Here is a 22494-nt window from a genome sequence, read left to right as displayed (position 1 = left end):
CCTTGAAATCCCGTTCTTCTGTTTGAATTTAAAATATGTTTTCCACCAGAAAGTTTTAAATGCCTAATATAAGCTTCAGCCTTAACTATAAACTCTTTAATCAAACTTGCTTTTTTTGGTTGCATCGGGCATTTGAAGTCCCGACTACAAAAATTTCTTGAGTTAAGAATATCGAATAGATCATTGAATAACCTAAGAAATTTGATTGTTCCCTCACATCCTTCGAAGCCAGCAAGGTTATTTTCTACGCAATATTACAAGGAGTTTCCAACGGATTCACTTAGAAGTTGCGCAGCAAGCTTAACATTCATTTTTCGTTTTATCCACGCAATGTGTTGCGATCCAAGTTTATTGCCTAAATGCAAACCTTCACACTCCTACAATTTGTGCAGTTTCTCTATGAAACCCCATTGAATGCGATTTCCTTCTCCGTCTATGAAATTCTTTCTTTCTCCAAATACATTCCTTACTAATTTTAACATATGACAAGGATAAAAAAATAGACTGTGTAAATAAAATTTCAGTGTTGTCCGATAAAAGTCCTCCTCTCTAAAGTGCTTAGACTAGAGCATAATCGCGAGTATATCGTTGGAGTAAAGTTTTCACGTCCCAAAGCACGAACCCATTCATTTCTCATGACATCATTTTTTGGAAAACTGCAAGAGAATGAAATCCAAGAAAATTTTCAGTTAAATTATAAATGTTTCCATCATAATTTTATCTCGTTTTCTTCAGATTAGTATGACGACAATAAAATAAGGAACATTATCTGCATATTTTTGAGCAAAAAATCAACGTTCTTGACGGAAATACAAATCATTACTACTTACCGATGAAATGTAATAGATGGATTTGAAATCTTGTTGAACAGCACAGGAAGGAGCCATCGCCAATAAAAGCACAATAACGGTTACCGTCTCTAAACAAAGGTCTGAATAGAACTGACTACAAATTCCAATACAGTGACAGAGATTAACTTGAAGGATCAAGAACTGACAGTCTGACGGGTAAAAACCTGGCTTCCCTTAATCCGGGTCAGGACATCTCCAAGCACTGACTAGTACCCTTGTGACGGGTGGGGTGAGGGGGAGTGAGGGGGAGGGGGCAGTTATTTGTAAACAACCCAGACATTTCAAACCCACTCACAAAGCTCATTGAACTAAGTCACAGTGGCAGGCGATTCCCAAGGATGAGACGTAGTGGCACACGATTTCCCAGGGAAAGGTCATTGAACTGAGTCGCTGTGAGATGCAATTTCCCAAAAAGTCTACTACTAAGATTTTCTTAATAATCCAATTTTTTGGTGCAATCAAAGAAGGCACAGACCTAATGTGTTTCTCAAAAGTAAATTTGTTGAGAATCCCACCTACAATTTTAAAAGAGTTATACAGAATTAAAGAAACCTTATCAATGCTGAGATTCGGCTGCTGTGGAGCAACTGTCCTCGACCTACTTCCAATCATACTTTGAGTTTTGTTAGGATTCAACTTCATGCCCCATAATTTACATCATGCACTAATATTTTGCCCGAGCTCTATTAAGGGATTCATCAGCCCCAGATCTACATCTAGGAGATAGAATTGATGCAAAGAGATTAGTATCATCTGCATATGCAACAAGCTTGTTTTCTAGGACAAACTAGATGTAATGTGTATATAGTATGAAAAGTAATGGGCCAAGAACACTACCCTGAGGAACGCCAGACATCAAATTCCTCAAATCACTATAGTGCCTATCATCAACAACTCCTTGCGATCTGTTACTTAGAAATTCAATAATAATGCCAAGAAAAGACTCACCCACTCCCATATGTTTAAGTTTGAAAACAAGGACCTCATGATTAACAGTGTCAATGGCAGCACTAAAATCAAGGCCAATCATACGAACTTCCTAACCACAATCAAGGGATTTTTGTACAGCATTGGAGTTTGTAAGAAAGGCATCACATACTCCAAGGCCTTTACGAATGCCAAATTGCAAACTAAGGAACAGATGATTACCTTCTGCAAACCTAATTATATGTTTTGCCAAAAGACGTTCAAAAACTAGATAATAGGGAAGTTATAAAAATTGAGCAGTAATCAGTTGGTCTTGAGCTACCACAAACACATTTACATAATAGAGTAACATTACCGATTCTTCAACAAGTGCTTACAGCGCCTGTTCTCGCTAACTTGTGCAAAATAAGAGGACTTTGGAGCTAAGAAATCTGCAGTGTTTATAAAAAAAAAATACAAAGGAAAAATACCATTTGAGTCTACACCTCCATATGCATCAAGGTCCATCAAGAGAGCTTTAATTTTACGAGATCGAAAAGCTAAACTATTTAGTTTAGCCTCAGCAAAAAAAAAAAAGGAATAAGGAAGATCAAGTTTCTCATTACTCTACATATATATATATATATATATATATATATATATATATATATATATATATATATATATATATATATATATATATATATATATATATATACATATATATATATGTGTGTGTGTGTGTGTGTGTGTATTGAATTGACTCTGCCTAAGAAATAACTTAAGAGAACTGAGCTAATCCCCACGCTGTTGCACTTACCCTTGTCTATTGCACATGGTGAAAAATTCAGAAATTTTCAACAAACGTCTATTCAGGATATTATCCCTAAACACGTGACTTCCATGCATTCAGCCATAAATAGTATATGATTTCAAATTAACTATGGGTAGAGAATAAAGACATAAGGGGATTCATCTTTAAACTGATGTGTATTAGTCAATACAATAAGAAAATAAAGTGTCCATTGAAGGGGATAACTCTTCACATTGACCCTACTCTTCATATTTATAATTAAAATCAGTTTGACACCAATCTTTGTGACTATCATAGATTTACGTTTAAATGTTGAATCATAGATAGCTTTTTACTTCTGAGCAAGTGGACCATCGTAGGAAAACTTGTAAAAAGCAAAATAGCTTAATAAAGGATGAACCTGAAAATAAAGATAACTGACAAAATAAATAGTTTCCACCAATATGCCGAGTTAAACAGTCAAACCTAAAAAAAAAAAAAAAAAAAAAAAAAAAAAATAAATAAAAATATATAAAAAGTTTAACAGTCGAACTTATTTTCTTAAAAAAGGGGGAGTCGTGACCACCACACCCTCCCCCCCCCCCCTTGGATCCGCTAATGATGTGGAAAGAATAGGCCAGCCTATTCGGTGTATGTGGAAGCAAAGGAAAAATGAGCCTTAACCAGAGAGGGATCCAATGTAATTTAGTACTATCTGGTCAGTAAAAGGACCTAATACCTCTCTAGCAGTAGTATCTCAACGAGTGGTTGATGCTTTAGCCAACCTTCTACCCACTCTTATATCTTCAAAATTATCTTATTCTCTTGACTTTCCTAATTTGGGCCATAAAAATAAATGTTCTGTACTATCTTCTTTCCACAAGTCACAAACATTATCTATGTAATTTCCCACGAAGTTTGCTTTTATTTTGAGCATGTTTACCATTTTGCTAATTCTTATAGTTGCATTACCCGTATCCATTTCTCTAACATATGGCTATTCCCTTCTATGAATCCAAATTTCTAATCCCTTTTTTCTATTTTTCATCAATTGTTTCCTCTTTATTTTCGATAACTTTTCTTAAAGTATTTTTTTCAGTGTCTTTATTCCCCAATTTCTTATTTCTCCTATTTTCATTCTATATTTATAACAAAGTTCCTCAATACTGCTGCTCCAGCTCTTCCCATAGAGGTTTTGCAAATAATCTTCATTTTTGGGCTCAAGCCATGTCGTCCTGATGGAAGTTCTTAAGGTAGCTCAAAAGGGATATATTATACTACAGTAATATTCCCAGAGAAATAACCTTGAGGTTCCAGAATTCTAACTCCTGGAGCGAATATCCTTAAACTTTTCTCAAGGATATCGCATAATATCAGAGGACGCATTCTTGACACGCCACATAGCAATCTGCACCCCTAATAGCGTTTACGCTTCGAGGGGGACGTGGCAAAAGAATAGAAGGGGGCCGTAACAAGGTTACCCCCGTTCCCGTATTACTATTGACCACCACCCCAGCGGCATTCCCAAGATGGCGGACATTCCTAATTTTGTAGCGATTTCGTTCAGTGGTGTTCCCTATTGATCTAACTTTTCGATTGATTTTCAAGGATTTTTTGGGCTCAAGCCATATCGTCCTGATAGAAGTTCCTAAAGGGTAGCTTCCTTGGGTATATATGACTACGGCGATATTCCCAGAGAATTTACCTCAAAGTACCTAGAATTCTAACTCCTGGAGCGAATATCCCTAAATAAAAGAACCAGGGATATCGCGAAATATCAGAGGACGTATTCTTGACACGCCACATAGCAATCTGCACCCCGAACAGAATTAACACTTCGAAGGGGTCAATTGGCAAGAAAACGAAAAACGAAAAAGAAAGGAGAGCCGCTCGCAAGGTACCTCTCCTCTCCCGTTTCGTAAGCGTGCATAGCGCCGCTGACGGCGCCATCTGTATTCCTTTTTGCGTAGCTCAACAACTAAGTGTTTTCCCTGTGTTATCTCGCATTTCTTGGATTATTTTCAACATTATGATGCTTTCTCCAACTTCTTCTACCTCTGATAAGTTAAGTATTATCTCTTTTATGTATAAATGTAAGCTCTTGGTAAATTTAAGATAATTTGATAGTGATATCTTCGTTACAAGAGCTGTTGCCTACCGGAGGCGTCCTGGACGCTATCGCTCACCATGCATGAATCATTTAGTTAGCCAGAGCGACGTTCCCAGCTGTTTCGCTTCAATAATTTTAGCTATTCAGCTTTACATAGGATTTCTTTATATGATGCTTTTAGTATTTTCGTTTTGGCGAATGATTTGCCGATTCTGGCCTACGCTAGACCTTGTAGCCTAGTCGTTTGGCCTTAGTACTTTCCACCATGATATTCAGATTTCCGAGTGTTTTTAAGATTTTATTGAAGCTTTAGGCAGTTTTATACATTTAAGATTATGTTGATTTTCTTCCAAGATGGTATACGAGTGAGTTTCGGTGATTTAGGTAATCGATTCTCTTCGCGCCTAGGCTAGTTGTCTATGGGGCCCTAGTATACTTTCTCACACTCCCCGGTTAATCTCTTCTCCTCGGAGAATGTGTGCAATCCCTTTCCCTCTGCTTAAAAACCTTGGGCTTAACCCTAATGGTTTATCTGAATTGACTTTAGATACAACTATATTAGGGTGTTTCTGTTCTTTCCTGTTTCCAGTAAGTCTGGCTTCAGGAAGGGGCAGGACATCAGAGTTCTTAGTCTGAGTCTGTTTCTGTCTAGCATTGTGATTGAGATTCCCTTGCTAGGCTGACAGCAGACATAGGAGGCTTAGCCTGCTTAGTTCACTTTCGAAGGTTTCTGTGCGAGATGATTCCTTCTTTTTGTGATCTAGCAGACTAGTCCAGTGTTGTTGTTCTCGGTGTGGAGGATGAGATCCTCCTTTTCTGTGAATAACAACGCCTTCCTTGCTTTGGTTCCGAGGGAGTTGGCAAGTACTGCCGGCCTCCCTCCTCGGATCTCCCCTAGGCTAAGATGAGTTTTCTTGGCTGCGGGTGATTCATTATTAGAGCAAGGTTGACAGGACCCTCTTTCCCCCTTCCCCCTCTTTCCTTAGTGATGGCCTAGCCATTGCATTCCTGTCCGTCATTCCACATCTGTACCTAGCATAGGTTAGGATGTGGAGTAGACTCAGTCCCTTACCGGCCGGCACGGCCAGCACGCACTGCTAACCCTTGACCATGGAGGTGGATGAAGAAAGATAAGCAGAAGTCCGTCGAGATCTTTTGCGGATTCTTCGCCTTGACAAAGGCCACCCATTTTCTCCATGATGACTCATATTGTCTTCTAGTGGATTTGCACTTATATTCCTCTAGGAAGTCTATACTGTCTTTCGAAATCCCGAAACGTTTTCTCACTGCTAGGGAGAGAAAATCATGAGCTGCAGGTTCCGGGTTTTCTGTGATGAAGCGCAAACAGTCGAGTTCTGAACTCGCTGGGTCAGAACTGGATCTGGTAACGGTAGACACTTCAGCCGAAGTTCCAATGCCAGAGGGAACCACACGCTGTTCGGCCACTTGTGAGCCACTATTGCCGCTACTCCCTTGAAAGATCTCAGTTTGTTGAGGACCCTCATTAGAAGGTTGTGAGGAGGGAACAGGTAAATCCTGGACCATCTGTTCCAGTCGAGGGACATCGCGTCCACTGCTTCCGCCAAGGGATCCTCGTACAGGGACACTTAAAGGGGTAACTTCTTGTTGTCTTTCGTCGCAAAGAGGTCTATCTGCAGTTCTGGGACTTGACTCAAGATGAAGGAGAATGATCCTGCGTCTAGGGACCATTCCGACTCTATCGGTGTGAACCTGGATAGAGCGTCCGCTGTCACATTGCAGACTCCTTGAAGGTGAACTGCCGACAGGTACCACTTCTTCTTTTCCGCCAGTCGAAAGATGGCCAACATCACCTGGTTGAGTGGTGGTGACCTCGATCCTTGTCGATTCAAGCATCTCATAATCACCTCGCTGTCCAGTACCAACCTTATGTGGATCGAGCGACGAGGGGAGACTTTCTTCAAGGTAAGGAGTACTGCCATAGCTTCCAGAAAGTTTATGTGAAATGTCTTGAATAGATTGGACCAAGTCCCTTGGGCCTTCTTCTGATGAGAATGACCTCCCCACCCCTCCTTCGAGGCGTCTGTGTGAATAGTCAACGAGGGGGAAGGTGGCTGAACAAGCACCGACTTCTTTAGTCGCTTGACTTGGGACCAAGGCCTGAGAAGCGTACGTAGACGAAGCGGTACTGGTCTTATCAGATCTCTTCACGCGTTTGATGCATAACTTCTCCAAACTCCAGTTGCATCCTTTAGCTGTGCTCTTAGCACCGGGTCTGTTACTGAGGCAAACTGGAGAGAACCCAACACTCTCTCCTGTTCGCGTCTTGATATCCTTTCGGAATCCAGAAGTCTCTTGACAGAACCAGCTATTTCCTTCCTCTTATTCGCCGGGATGGAGAGTTGGTGTGACACTAGGTCCCAGTGGATTCCCAACCACTGGAACTTTTGAGATGGAGAAAGTCGCGACTTTTTTCTGTTGATCTTGAAGCCTAGATGTTCTAGGAACTGGATCACCTGTAGGAAAGCTTGCAAACATTCTGTCTTAGATGCTGCCCACACCAGCCAGTCGTCCAGGTAGGCTACCACCTGGATTCCCTTTAAGCGTAATTGTTTGAGAGCTGCGCTCGCAAGCTTCGTGAAGATCCTTGGGGCTATGTTTAGCCCGAATGGCATGGCTCTGAAGGCGTAGAGTCTTCGATGTAGCTTGAACCCTAGGTAGGGGGAGAGTTGACGATTGATTGGAACGTGCCAATAGGCGTCTGATAAATCTATGGAGACGGTATATGCCCTCTAGGGCAGTAAGGTCCTTATGTGTTGCAGTGTTAGCATCTTGAACTTGCAGTTCACTATGAACTTGTTGAGTGGCGACAAGTCCAGAATGACTCTGAATTTTTCTGAGTCCTTCTTGGGAACACAAAACAGCCTCCCTTGGAATTTGATGGACTTTACTCTTCGGATTACTCTTTTCTCCAACAGTTCTTGAATGTACTCCTCCAGAACGGGGGTGGGGTGTTGGAAAAATCGAGGGCACGGGGATGGAGTGCTGTACCAGCTCCAACCCAGTCCATTCTTGAGTAGGCTGTGGGCCCAGGGATCGAAGGTCCTCCAATCCCGAAAATTCTGAAGTCTCCCTCCTACCGGTATCATCTCACTTTGGCTGCTGTTGCCCTGAGGTCTTGCCTCCTTGACCGCGACCACCCCTGAATCCCCTCCCCCTTGAGGGGCGTCTAGACGAACCTCTGGCTGCTCCTCTAGGCTTCGCTCAAAAGGTAGTTGACTGCCCTTCGAACGCTGGGTTAAATGCCGGAGACTGCGTCGACACGGCTTGGGGTACCCACTGGTACGTGGTCGGGGTTTGTGCCACCATCTGGGGCACTGTAGGCATAGGAAGTTTTTGCTGCTGCTGCTGTCTGAATGGCTTGGCTGGCCGAGAGGGTAGCCTAGTCTTCTTAGTCTTCCTCTTTGGTTGGGGACCCTCATCCGGGGAAGACTTTCTCTTGAGAGATAGGCCCCACTTCTGGAAAAGGTTTCTATTCTCCGTGGCGGCCTTATCTACAACCTCCTTGACCGCTTCACTAGGGAAGAGGTCTTTGCCCCAAATGCTGTAGGAGATTAGCTTCCTTGGCTCGTGCCTCACCGCAGCCGAGGCGAACACGAACTCCCTACAAGCCCTCCTAGCTTTGACGAAGCTATAAAGGTCCTTCGTCACTGTGGCTAGGTTTGTCTTAGCCACTACCATAAACATTTTATGAACCTTGGGGTCACTTGCCATTGTCTCTAGAGTCATTTGATGAGACATTGAGGCAGCAAGTCTTTCTTTTGTCTCAAGCTCCCTGCGCAAAAGAAAGTCAGACAGCTTGGGGAGGTTCTCACCGAACTGACGTCCGGCAATATCAGCCTCCAACTTCCCGACTGAGAAGGTAAGATGGACGTCCTTCCAGTCCTTGTGGTCCATGGGTAGGGCCAAAGACAGAGGTTTACACTCCTCCAAGGAGGGGCATGGCTTACCTGCCTCGAAGGCTCTAGAAGGAGAGGACACAAAGGAAGGGTGCTTCTTACTCAAAGCAGGTACCTTTGAGTTTGTGAAGCCCCTCTCTTTCATCGAGCTTGACAGTAAAGCTTGAGCCTTAGCGTAGTCCAAAACTATGACCTCCTTCGGCTCCGTTTCTTCCTTTGAGGCTGGTTCCTTCCTTAGACGGACATAACAGTCCGGATACGACTCCTTGCTGGGCCAGAATTCTACCTTCTCAAGGGGGACTGAGCCCAACTTCTCCGAAATGACGATTTTTCCCGTCGTCATAGGCATGTGCTCGGTATACCTCCAAGGGTTGGCATCTGAGCACAAGGGAAGGTCTTTCAGGCTGAGCTTCTTCTGGGGCCCACGTGATGCTGCAAGTCTCCGCATCTCCAGCTTCATTGCAGCAGCCTTCTCATTATTCTCCCTCTGCATCTGTTGGATCATTCCAGCGATGGAGGAAAGGGTCTTTCCCAGCTCATCTGGGAGAGAGGACGATGTTGAGGGAATAGGTTCAGGGGCCTGAACCGGAGTAGCCGACACCTCGTCGAACTCTTCCTCTTCATTGTCTGGAGCCTGCTCTTCTTCTTGGTCTTCTGACAGAAGGTCTTCTTCCAAACACTCGGACACCTCCGACATCCTATCGTCCAATTGGATGTCCTGCAGGGCGTCCGCGACTTCAGCATCCACCGGGATCTGAACCAACGGTATCTCCGCTTGAGGCTGGGGAATCACTGCCTCAGCTGACGCCTTGGGGAAAAGGTAAGCCCTCATCTTCTCACTTGGAAGATAGGGCCTAGAAGTGTTCTTCTAAAAGCCCCTTACCCAGGTACGAAGCTTCTCCCTTGCTGCGTCCCTTGACTCCGCCGTCTTAGGGGAATCAAAAGCCTCAGTAATCAGGTTTGTGCACACGGTACATACCTGCGGGTCCCAATACCGGAGAACACCTTTGGAGACTGCGCATGCTGCGTGCCTCCTACACAAGTCATGTCAGCAGAAGTTCTTGCTGCGGACGTTGCAGAAAACTCTTCCACACTTCGGATGGTCCTCCTGTAAAGAGAAGAAAATTCCATGAGTATCAAGTGAACTACGTATCACTGGATATACATAGCTTAGCATAACTAAACTAGAAAGGAAAGAGACACACTTGTATTTCCCGCCCAGTCAATTGCTGCAACCTTCCAGATAATAAAATCGTATGGTTAATCTATTCTAGAGCGACCAATAAATAATTTCCAGAGGAAACAGGTGTAGCTCACACCCAAATAAGTGATTTTAAAATGCTGGATAGTATACAAGGAAGAACTCACTTTCTTTATCTGTAAGGTTACACCAAAGGGCTGTGCAAGACCACACAAAAGTGTTAGAAAAACTTAGTGTTGTACCAAATACTATACTATAGTTTTCTCCCTACAGTATATACTATACTGAAAAATACTGGCTATAGTATAGAAGGTAATGTGCCGGCCGGCACACACCTTAACTAGTTCCAAAGTATACTACTTATAAACCATAAGGTGGAAGAACGCTGGTTCAAATGCGTGTTTGTACCCTAGCCCGGCTGCCGGCCACTTACTGCCGGCCGGCAACTACACAAGATAGCGCCCGGCTGCCGGCCGCCAAACGTAGCGGCCGGCAGAACCTCGGTGTGTTTCTATTGCCGGGCGGCAATCCCCTGCCGGCCGGCAGCTAAACAACAACAGCACCCGGCTACCGGTCACTAATCGTAGCGGCCGGCAGAACAATGGTGTGATATATAGCTGGCCGGCAAAGGTATACAACCAATGCCGGCCGGCAGCAAAAAAACCAGAGAACTTTGACTCCCCGGCTGCCGGCCACTTAGGCCGGCAGCCGGGCTAGGGTACAAACACTAGAAGAAAAACAGAATGGATCCGGGATAAGAGACTGTACTGCCTCATAGCCCAACAACCCGAAAGAGTGCACATAAGGAAGGGGAGAATATAACTTCAGGCTTCCTGACCAATGCCATCTGGCTCTACAGACAAACATGGATGAGAGACCAAGGGAGGTCCAGGCAGCACTCAGTGCCGGCACTGCCGGCCGGCAAGGGACTGAGTCAACCCCACATCCTAACCTATGCTAGGTACAGATGTGGAATGACGGACAGGAATGCAATGGCTAGGCCATCACTAAGGAAAGAGGGGGAAAGGGGGAAAAGGGTCCTGCCAACCTTGCTCTAATAATGAATCACCCGTAGCCAAGAAAACTCATCTTAGCCTAGGGGAGATCCGAGGAGGGAGGCCAGCAATACTTGCCAACTCCCTCGGAACCAAAGCAAGGAAGGCGTTGTTATTCACATAAAAGAGAATCTCATCCTCCACACCGAGAACAACAACACTGGACTAGTCTGCTAGATCACAAAAAGAAGGAATCATCTCGTACAGAAACCTTCGAAAGTGAACTAAGCAGGCTAAGCCTCCTATGTCTGCTGTCAGCCTAGCAAGGGAATCTCAACCACAAGCTAGACAGAAACAGACTCAGACTAAGAACTCTGATGTCCTGCCCCCTTCCTGAAGCCAGACTTACTGGAAGCAGGAAAGAACAGAAACACCCTAATATAGTTGTATCTAAAGTCAATTCAGATAAACCATTAGGGTCAAGCCCAAGGCTTAAGCAGAGGGAAAGGGATTGCACACATTCTCCTAAGAGAAGAGAGCAACCGGGGAGAGTGAGAAATAATACTATGGCCCCATAGACAACTAGCCTAGGCGCGAAGAGAATCGATTACCTAAATCACCAAAACTCACTCGTATACTATCTTGGAAGAAAATCAACATAATCTTAAATGTATAAAACTGCCTAAAGCTTCAATAAAATTTTAAAACACTTGGAAATTTGAATATCATGCAGGAAAGTACTAGGGCCAAACGACTAGGCTACAAGGTCTAGCGTAGGCCCGAATCGGCAAATCCTTCGCCAAAACGGAAATACTAAAAGCATCATATAAAGAAAACCTATGTAACGCTGAATAGCTAAAATTATTAAAGTGAAACAGCCGGGAACGTCGCTTTGGCTAACTAAATAACTCATACATAGCGAGCGACAGCGTCCAGGACGCCTCCGGTAGGCAACAGCTCTTTTAACAACGATATCACTATCAAATCATTTTAAAATTACAAAGAGCTTACATTTATACATAAAAGAAATAATACTCAACTTATCAGAAGCAGAAGAAGTTGGAGAAAGCATTTTCAAGTTGAAATAATCCAAGAATTGCGAGATAACACAGGGAAAAAACACCGAGTTGTTGAGCAATGCAAAAAGGAATGCAGATGGTGCCGTGAGCGGCGCAATGCACGCTTACGAAACGGGAGAGGAGAGATACCTTGCAAGCGGCTCTCCTTTCTTTCTCGTTTTTCGTTTTCTTGCCAATTGACCCCTTCGAAGTGTTAACTCTGTTCGGGGTGCAGATTGCTATGTGGCATGTCAAGAATACATCCTCTGATATTTGCCGATATCCCTGGTTCTTTTATTAGGGATATTCGCTCCAGGAGTTAGAATTCTGGGTACCTTAAGGTAAATTCTCTGGGAATATCGCCATAGTTATATATACCCAAGGAAGCTACCCTTTAGGAACTTCCATCAGGACGACATGGCTTGAGCCCAAAAAAGTTATTTTTCTGTTTGCACTCGCGTCGGGGGCCAGGGTTAGTGAAATTGTAGCCCTCTCGAGAGAGGAAGGTCGTGTTCAGTTCTTGGATGGGGGAGAACTGAACCTGTTTCCGGATCCTACGTTTCTCGCCAAGAACGAGTTACCCACCAACAGGTGGGGTCCCTGGAGAATCTGCCCTCTGAAAGAACATGCATCTCTATGTCCAGTGGAATGCCTCAAGGTCTATCTTCGTAGAACTTCAGACTTCAAGGGTGGTCAACTATTCAGGGGAGAAACATCAGGCTCAAATTTATCGCTGAAATAACTTAGTGCGAAAATCACCTATTTTATTCACAGAGCAGATCCAGACAGTACACCCGCAGGTCACGATCCGAGGAAAGTTGCCTCATCCTTAAATTTCTTCAATAGTATGGATTTTGAACATCTTCGCTCATACATTGGCTGGAAGTCTTCCAGAGTTTTCTTTCGTCATTATGCGAAGCAAGTGGAGCAACTAAAGAGGTCTGTGGTAGCAGTGGGTAGTGTCGTTAAACCTGCTGTTTAACTCTGTGAGGAACAGTGAAATTAATTGGGACGATTAATTCTGGGGTGGGTGTGTAGTTACGGACTGTTCTACAAACTAAGTGTTAGGGCACTAGGGTGCCCACATTGACTGTTCCATATTCAAAGGTGAACCTAGCATAAATGCAGACATGTGTGCCAAGCGTTTCCAACGCTAATGTGACTGATTAGTAATACAGATTTTTATGATTTTGATACCTCAGTATGTTAAAAGTGGCGCTAATGTTTTTCTTTCAGATAAACATATTTTCTGTTTACTATCATGCTTATGCTTATTTATTGGTTATCCTCATCTTATATATGTATAATTGTTGTTTAACCTGTTTTATTTTTATTGATTGTCAATAAACTAGTTCTTGTGAACCTTGCGTCTCTTTCGCCTGTGTCATTTTACTTGAAATGGTTTAGCATTACGTTTACTATGTATATTTATCTGGGATAATTCTAATAGATTGTTCCTTGATGCAAGCATCTTTCATTGGTTTATGCTTTCCCCTAACGGGAGGACTCCATGCCCTAAGGGGACGGTAGCGGATATGCAAGTTTTCCTCCTACCCGGATATAAACCTTTGTCCAATCCAGTAATCGAACGGGGAACTGGTCGATATTTCATATTGACTCAGTGGTTCTTTTACAAACTATGCTTTACATGATATAGAGTGAGACCACTATATTGGCTTGTCTGTTATTCATACATAGGTATATGTACTCTTCGAGACTTTTCCAGAGTCTAGTATGACTCTTCCCTGTAGGGGGCAGGAAGCACTAACATGGTCTATGGTTAGATGAAAAGATGTATGATGGTAACATTTTAGGTCCCTAGGTCTGGTTGACCTGGAAAAACCTTCTGAGAGTACGGCACGTTTTGAGAACCCACAGATACAGTAATGCTCTGGTATACTTCCATCAGGACGACATGGCTTGAGCCCAAAAAACGGATTTTGAGCGAAGCGAAAAATCTATTTTTGGGTGAGATGGCCATGTCGTCCTGATGGACCCGCCCTTCCTTTTTCCTCTAAAAAGGGCTGTAGGACCCCTCCCTACATACAGTATCTGTAGCACCTCGTGTATCGCTACAAGGAATACAGATGGCGCCGTCAGCGGCGCTATGCACGCTTACGAAACGGGAGAGGAGAGGTACCTTGCGAGCGGCTCACCTTTCTTTCTCGTTTTTCGTTTTCTTGCCAATTGACCCCTTCGAAGTGTTAATTCTGTTCGGGGTGCAGATTGCTATGTGGCATGTCAAGAATACGTCCTCTGATATTTCGCGATATCCCTGGTTCTTTTATTTAGGGATATTTGCTCCAGGAGTTAAAATTCTGGGTACCTTAAGGTAAATTCTCTGGGAATATCACCGTAGTCGTATATACCCAAGGAAGCTACCCTTTAGGAACTTCCATCAGGACGACATGGCCATCTCACCCAAAAATAGATTTTTTGCTTCGCTCAAAATCCGTTTATTATGCATTCTCCAACTTCTTTCGCCTTCGGAAAGTTGAGTATTGGGTCTTTACAATGAATAATTTTTAGCTTCCTTTTCACAGTGAAATTTGAGTAATTTATTGTGCTTAGAGCTAGTCTGTACCGGAGGCGCTATGAGCGCTGTCGTTCGTTGGGCATGTTATTTAGTTAGCAGAACGACTTCCCGGTTTTTAAATAGCATCATATATCATTGATTAATCATTTAATTATGTTAGCTATTTAGGCAATATATTCTTGTAAAGATATTTATATTGTGCATATTTTTCCTTTACATGTCAATCGTATAGTTAGAGTCTCGGAGAGTTAGGTAACCGAGATCTCGTCTCACCTAGGTACCTAACCTAGGCGTGTTATTATACGTTAGACATTCCCCGGTTACCCTTCTGTATGGTGATTTCAATTATGCTGAGATGGGTATCTCTTTAAATTGGATGAAACTTTACACCTCTCAAAAAAAAAGGGAGATTTAAGGGTAATCCCTTTTCCCTCTGAGTGTAGCCTCAGGCTACAACCTTAGCGGGTCGGCCTCGAATTTTTAATTCAGGCATGACTTTCCTACGGTTTTTTCTGCCCTTCCTCCTTAACCGCAGATGCAGGTTTTTGGGGTTTTGGCCAGAATCTCAGAGTATTTAGTCTGTGGTCGGTAGCTACCTGCCAAGATGAATAGAATTCTTTTGCTACGTTAGGCTACCAACATAGGAAGCTAGACCTCCCAAGGCCACTCCTGAGGGGTCTGTACGATATGACCCTTCTTCCTGTGACCTAGCAGACTAGTCCTGTGTTAGTGGACCCTAGGCTGAGGAATGGAATTCTTCTAATGCTTAGGGGACACTGGCACTACAACCCCAATTCCTTACCATTAGAGGTGGTGGCGAGGGTGCTACCAACCTCTTAATCGTATCAATCTAACCCTAGGCTAAGGAATAGAATTCTTTAGCCACCTGGGATAGTTCTAATACAGGAATAGAGTTTGTTAGGTGGGACAGGACAGGCTACGGCCGGCTCCTGCTGTACCTTTCACAGGACCCTCTTTTCCCTTCCCTTCTATCCCTTTATGTTGGCGAATCCCGGCAACCTTACTGTTGCCGGTGGGTTGCCGGGATTGACCAGACTCCCCCTCTTACAGTTGATAGCTGCCGGCCGGCAGTCTTAACATCTGTCGGCCGGCAGTAATGACAGCTGTGAGCTGCTGGCCATATTAGTTGCCGGCCGGCAGTAAAGACTACTGCTGGCCGGCAGTCATGGCTACTGCCAGCCGGCAGTCATGGCTGCTGCCGGCCGGCAGTCATGGAGACTGCTGGCAGGCAACCAGGGCAGCTGCCGGCCGGCAGCTGCTGGCCATGTTGGCTGTAAGTGGGAAGTCCTCTCTGTTTACAAAGGTTCTTCAGTTCTTTCTTGAACTGCTAGCAACAGTGGCTACTGCCGGGGTGCTTCCTACCAAGCCGGCACAGAATGGTGCTTGCTCAACCGGCAGCACGCCGACTGTACTGATACTGCCGGCCGGCAGTACTGGCCAGCGGTGCCGGCCGGCAAGGTTTAGACAGATCCTTGCCGGCAACAGTACTGTAGCTGGATGGAAGCTTGAATTTTATATTCTCCCCTTCCATTTGAACCTTCTTTCTGGAAAAGGTAGTAATAGTAGACTTTTACATCCCTTTTACTGTATATATATACAGTATTAGGTAGCCTGTTCTCCATGCTATCTCTTTTTTTTAGCTAGCAGGCTAGATGTGCTAGCATTAGCTAGCTATGTCGACGACATGCTGGCTGAACTACAGTATATTTTTATACAGGTAGTTAGTATTTTTGCAGTATAGGATATACTGCAAATAGAAAGCTTCTGTATATTTTATGCTAGTAGTGTTTTCCAATATATTTGAAAATCCTACCCAAATATTTGTGGAACCCAATCTCATATTGAAAGAATTTAATTCTTCAATATTCTGATTAGAAATCAGTCTTCAGATTACCCTGCAATCTTAAAATTTTAAGGACTGGAGATTACATTCCTAACCCTTAAAGGGCAGAGCCCTTATCCTCGAGTCTCCATGATTAGGAAACTCTATGTTTTAATTTTGTAAGGGAGGTCACAGCAAATAAGTTGGGTGGGATACATACAAATATATATCTTTCCTTTCCCCAGTCCAGTTGGCCTCATGCCAGCTGGACCATACGTTCAGTTGCTTACCAGAAAGGCAACACATAGGCTGGATCATACTATATATAATTATACAGTAGCCAGTATATTGCAATATAGTGCATACTGCAAATAGAAAACTACAGTATGATTATACAGTAACTATTTCTAGCATATCTTGGGTATCCTCATGTGAGCTTATGCTGCAGCCGCTCTTACATTGAAGGAATAGTGTTTCTTCGTTAAGCTGATTGAGAAATCAGTCTTCCGTACCCCACAGTATTTAGTATGAAAGGGCAGTGAAGTATACACTTCCCTATCCCTAGGGGTTAGAAAACACCCTTTTTCAGTTGGAATTCCTTCGAAAAGGAAATTCCTATCATTTAATACCGAGGGGAGGTACCAGCATGTGTTTGCAAGGGATACACAAGTATGTGTCTCCTACTATCCCTTTATAGCTTGCTATCCTAGGCTATTCTGTTAAGATATGACCTTTGATATACAGTGGTACCTCTACATACAAATTTAATCCGTTCTACAACCAACTTCGGATGTAGAATATGTTCGGATGTAGAAACGAATTTTCCCATAAGAATACATTGAAATAGAATTAATCCATGGTTGAGCCCAAAAACCTATGATAACTCCCTAATAAATTACTACACATAATTACACATGACAATATGCCCTCTAGATTAGATAATATACATATAAAAAAGAATAATGATCAAGAAATAATAAATAAGAAACGGGTTTTTAGCGTCACTTTACCTTAGAAAGTCCAGCGCAGGTGTTGATGGTCTTGCTACGCAGAGAGGAGACAGACGGGCGGCGAGGAGGTAGAGAGGTTGACTACGATAAACGTACACTACCGTAACTTATTCTAACTTACACTAAGTGAACTTTAACCTAACCTAGCTTATTTATTTTTTTTATTTTCATATTTTTTTTTACATTTTCTTTTTTTCTTTTTGATGATTAATTTTAATCACTTTCACTCTCTCCACTTAAAATTGATTGAATTTTTTTCTCTTCACTCTTTGCCGTTTTCTTTGAACCACTTCCATCCTCTTCATCACGAGGTCGCTTTGTAGTTTTTTTAAAGAAGCTATCGATAGAAAGTTGCTTGGTACACCTTTTCAGAATGTTTCGAAAATAAGTTAGGGAAACATCATCAAACTGCGCAACTACACGACAAACCTGCAATTTCTTTGGATGGTATTTGTCGATGAAGTCAACCACGTCTTGATATTTTCCTAACACCTCTTTTATTTGCGCCGAACCTATTGCAAGTTCACTCACACAGACGCTCATGCTTTTCAATAATTCCTTGCTTTACTTCTAAAGAAAGCATTTACTTATTCCTTTTCTCACCACTACCACTACCACTTGCGAAACTAAGCCTTTTAGGACCCATGATTTACGTAAAATACCGTAAAAGGATGAACGTAAAAAAATCACAATTAAAACACAGTTAATAGCAGAAGGCACAGGGCACAACCACACGAAGCTGACGAGAACAGAGGAATGTCCCAAGCCACGCTAATTGAGGGTCCCTCCGAGGTAGAAATGCTGCCTTCTATCAGCGGAAATAAGAAATACATCCGGCGCTGTGAGTACCATCTACGTGCACGGGTATTGTTTACTTCGGGTGTCGAAAAAAAATTCGGGTGTAGAGTAGGAACGTGTTCGAATTGTACTTCGCGTGTCGAAAAATTCTGATACAACCGGTACGACGAAAATTGCTTACTTCGTGTGTCGAAATAAAATTCGGGTGTAGAGTCGAAAAATTGCTTGAATTTTACTTCGGATGTAGATACGTTCGTGTGTAGAGGTTCCACTGTATTGGTTATCAGTGAGATAATCAATCGTATACTCATTTTGTTTTCCTTTCTTTAAAGGAGGAATGCCAGATGTCATGTGTTGCAGTCTCCTGCAAAACTAAGAGTAAGTGTTTTTACGGACATAATGCATGCAGGTTTCATGCCCCCTGCAATATTATTTCCGAACACCTGCAGTATTGGAACCCGCAGGCCTGCAAAGTATGTCGGGCCCTATTGTCCGAAGGTTTCAAGAATCCCAAGTCGGTAGAGACTAGAGATGCAGCTCGTTTCAAACTACGCAACTGGGTGAGAGGCTTTCAGAAAATCTCTCCGGGACCTTACCTGCCTAATGACAAGATGCGTAGGTTACTATTTCCAACAGCGAGTAAGGAAATAGTGGTACCCCAGACACGAAGTACATTTCCCGATGGCCAGATAACCTTTTGGAAGGAAGGCAAAAAGCGCCCACGGGAAGAAGGGGAGAATGTCGGGTTGGAATTGTTTCCGTCCCAACAGGCTCATGAGCCAACGACATCGATATCTCCGCCTTCTATCCCTCTTTTAGATGGAATGAACAAGTTATGGGCTCAAGTCAAGAATCTAGTTGAAAATTTGTGCAAACAGAGCACAAAGCAGGAAGCAAAATGCAAGGTAGAGCTTGGTAAAGCTCCACTTGTCGCTCCTAAAGGGTCGTACAAACGACTCGTAGATCAAGACCTTCCGACATGCTCCACAACCAATCCCTGGAGGTTTGCGGAGCTAATGCCGATTTTAAACAGAAAACTCTACATCTCGGAGAAGATAGGTGCTGTTCCTTTGGACACAATCCAGTTCTGGCCAAGCTTTGACGCTTTCCCGAACTGTTTCATTAGACTGAAGGATGAACCAACATCAGGAAAAGGAACGGAATCAAAGGAGGTTATGATTCTCGACAATGATAAAGCATATGCTATCCTATCAAGCAACATAGAAAGGCGGGTTACTTGGTGTCGAAGGTATCCACACCAGGTAACAAGCACTCTTCCTTCCTTGCTCCTGTTTCAATTTCATTCCCCTTTACGGAGAAGGCTTTCAAATATGACACTGAGGCAATAGAGACAGGTAAACCGTGTCCTACACTCAAGGAGTGCAAGCCTCTGTCACTAGCATTTCCCAGACAGGAGAAGAACTGGAAGGAGGCCCATTTCACCTTTTCAGTAGGAAGACTTGAGGCGGATGTCGCCAGTCGACAATTTAAGGAAAATCTTCCAAAATTATCTGAGTTTCTCTTACAGGATGAACAAGAAACAAAGGAGAGACTTGCAGCCTCCTTATCTCTACAGAACTACATAGAGTTCTGTTCGGCTCATCAAGATACCCCAGACCTGCTCAAGGTCTTAGCCAAAATACATATGGCTACTTTGGTAAAAGACCTTTATGCCTTTATAAAGGCTAGAAGAATATGTAAGGAGTTTGTGTTAGCTAACGCAACAGCAAAACACGATACAAGAAAGCTAATATCTTCCAACATCTGGGATAAAGACCTCTTTTCAGACAAGGTAGTCAAGAAAGTGATTAAGAACGCCTCCACGGAGACAGTAGGACTTCTCCAAAAGGGCATCCTTTCAAAAAGAGAATCTTCTAAGGTTGTGGGTCCCCAACCTAAAAGGAAGATGGAGAGGTCTGGAAATCCATTTCAACCGGTTCAACAACAATCCACAGTTGTAGTGACCGAGATGTCACAGACATATGGTCGAAAAGATATTCCTACTGATCAGTCGAAGCATAGAAATGCTTCTAATAGGAGGGAGATTCTTTTAGGATCGCTGGACCTTCGATCCTTGGGTCCATGGCCTAATCAAGATGGGACTAAGATGAGAGGTGGAGATATCTCTACCACCATTTCCTTAACTCCTCCGATAATCCAAAACCCTCCTGGGGGAGTTTACTTGAGAGCTCTAGAGCATACAGGTGGTAAGGAAACTTTAGTCCACCGAATTCCAGAGAAGGTCGTTGTGTGTTTACGAGAAGGACTCAAGAAAATTCAGAGTCATTCAGGACTTATCGCCACTCAACAAGTCCTAATAAAACAACGAGTTCAGGATGTTTATCCTCCTGAACATAAGGACCCCGCTGCAAAAAAAGGTGCCTATAGTCTTACCAGACCTGAAAGTCGTCTATCGGCAACTTCCAGTCAATCACCCTTTCCCCTCCTATCTAGAACTCAAGTTTACACAAAGTAACGCACTTCCTAGGAAAGATACTCGTCAGACTAGACAGAGTCCTAGCTGCCTTCATAAAATTGGCAGACACAGTCATGCAATATTTAAGCCTAAGAAATGTTCAGGCAACAATGTTCCTGGACAAGAGGCTGGGGTGGGCAGCACCCAAGGTGGCTGGTCTATGAACATCCGAAGAAATGATCCGGTCCCCGGAACATAGTGGATAAAAGATAAACTTCAAGAAGTCTCGATTCTCTCCGGCTCAAAGGTATCAATGACTGAAAAGCCATTGAAGCCTGGTGTCACTCCAACTCTCCTTTCCTTTGGGAAGGTAAAAGGAGATGGCAAGGTCTGTCAAGAGACTCCGGTAATCAGTCAGATTCCCAAAACGAGAACAGGGAGGAACCCTGATCTCTCTCCAGTTCGCAATAGAGGCAGGCCCTATGCTAAGAGCACTGCTGCAAGATGCACTGGGAGCCTGGAGAAAACAAGCATCAAATGCTTGAAGAGGCCTAAAAAGACCGATAGAGGTCATTCCTTAATCGCTTCCCTAACAAAGGTCAAAGCCCGAAAATCCCAAGACCATGTTGGTCCAGTCATGAGTAGGGAAACTCTCTCCAAGCAGATCAGATTGTCTACGGCTGATCTGTTACTCCGAGGCGATAACGAGACGCTGCAATCGACGATGCTAAGGAACGTCTCATACAGTCTAAGTGTAGTTAGCCATCCGTTACCTAAAGGGATGGCACCTGTCAGCAGTTCCCATACAACCAATCTGCAATGTGACAGTGGATGCTCTACCCAGGCTCAGGCTGATAGAGTTAGAATGGTCCACGGACGCAGACCTATTCTCTCCCAGATGGGAACAAGTCCCCGAACTGCAATCCGACCTCTTCATTACGAGCGCTATATGTAGCCCTATACGAGGATCCTCTAATTTAAATGATAGACATCATGTCTCTGAAATGGAAGGGATAGACTTAGGATTTCCAGTTCATCCCGTCCAATCACCTGCTGAGAGTCCTCAACATGCTGAGATCCTTCCAGGTGGGAGTAGCTCTGTTGGCTCCCAGGTAGCCCAAGAGCAATCTATCCTCCTTGAGGAAGGAACAGAGGCTGAGGCTGTCCTTTATTCTGAACCCGAGACAACTCCAGAAGGTTCAGAGATTAATTGCCTTCGATTTATTACAGAGAACCCAAACCCTTCATTGCATGATTTTCTTGCCCTAGCGTTTAAGAAAAGATTTGGGATCTCAAAAGGCAATATAGAATTCTTAGAAGAATACAAGTCTAAGTCAACTAGAAGACAATATGAGTCATCATGGAAAAAGTGGGTTGCTTTCGTAAAAGCAAAAGGACCGAGAGAGATTTCAATGAACTTCTGCATGTCCTTCTTTATCCATCTTCATAACCAGGGTTTGGCGGCCAACACGATAACTACATGCAAGTCAGCCTTGACTAGACCTCTTCTATATGCCTTTCAAGTAGACTTGACGAATGAGATCTTTAATAAGATCCCGAAGGCTTGTGCGAGGGTTAGGCCTGCTGCACCACCAAAGTCCATCTCTTGGTCTTTGGACAAGGTCCTACATTATGCCTCATCCTTGAACAATGAAGATTGTTCGCTTAAGGATCTAACCCAAAAGGTTATTTTTCTGTTCGCTATAGCCTCAGGGGCTAGAGTTAGTGAAATAGTGGCCCTTTCTAGGGATGAGGGCCACATTTAGTTCTCAGAAACAGGAGAACTGAATCTCTTCCCTGATCCATCCTTTCTCGCTAAGAATGAGCTACCCACTAAAAGGTAGGGTCCCTGGAGAATCTGCCCTCTGAAGGAAGATGTCTCTCTATGTCCGGTAGAGTGTCTAAAGGTCTATCTTCGTAGAACTTCAGACTTCAGGGGAGGACAGCTCTTTAAAGGAGAAACCTCTGGATCAAACTTATCCCTGAAACAACTGAGGGCAAAGCTCACCTACTTTATTAGTAGAGCAGATCCTGACAGT

Source organism: Palaemon carinicauda, chromosome 21 (assembly GCF_036898095.1).
Source record: "Palaemon carinicauda isolate YSFRI2023 chromosome 21, ASM3689809v2, whole genome shotgun sequence".
NCBI lineage: Eukaryota > Metazoa > Arthropoda > Malacostraca > Decapoda > Palaemonidae > Palaemon > Palaemon carinicauda.
This window is presented reverse-complemented; position numbering follows the sequence as displayed.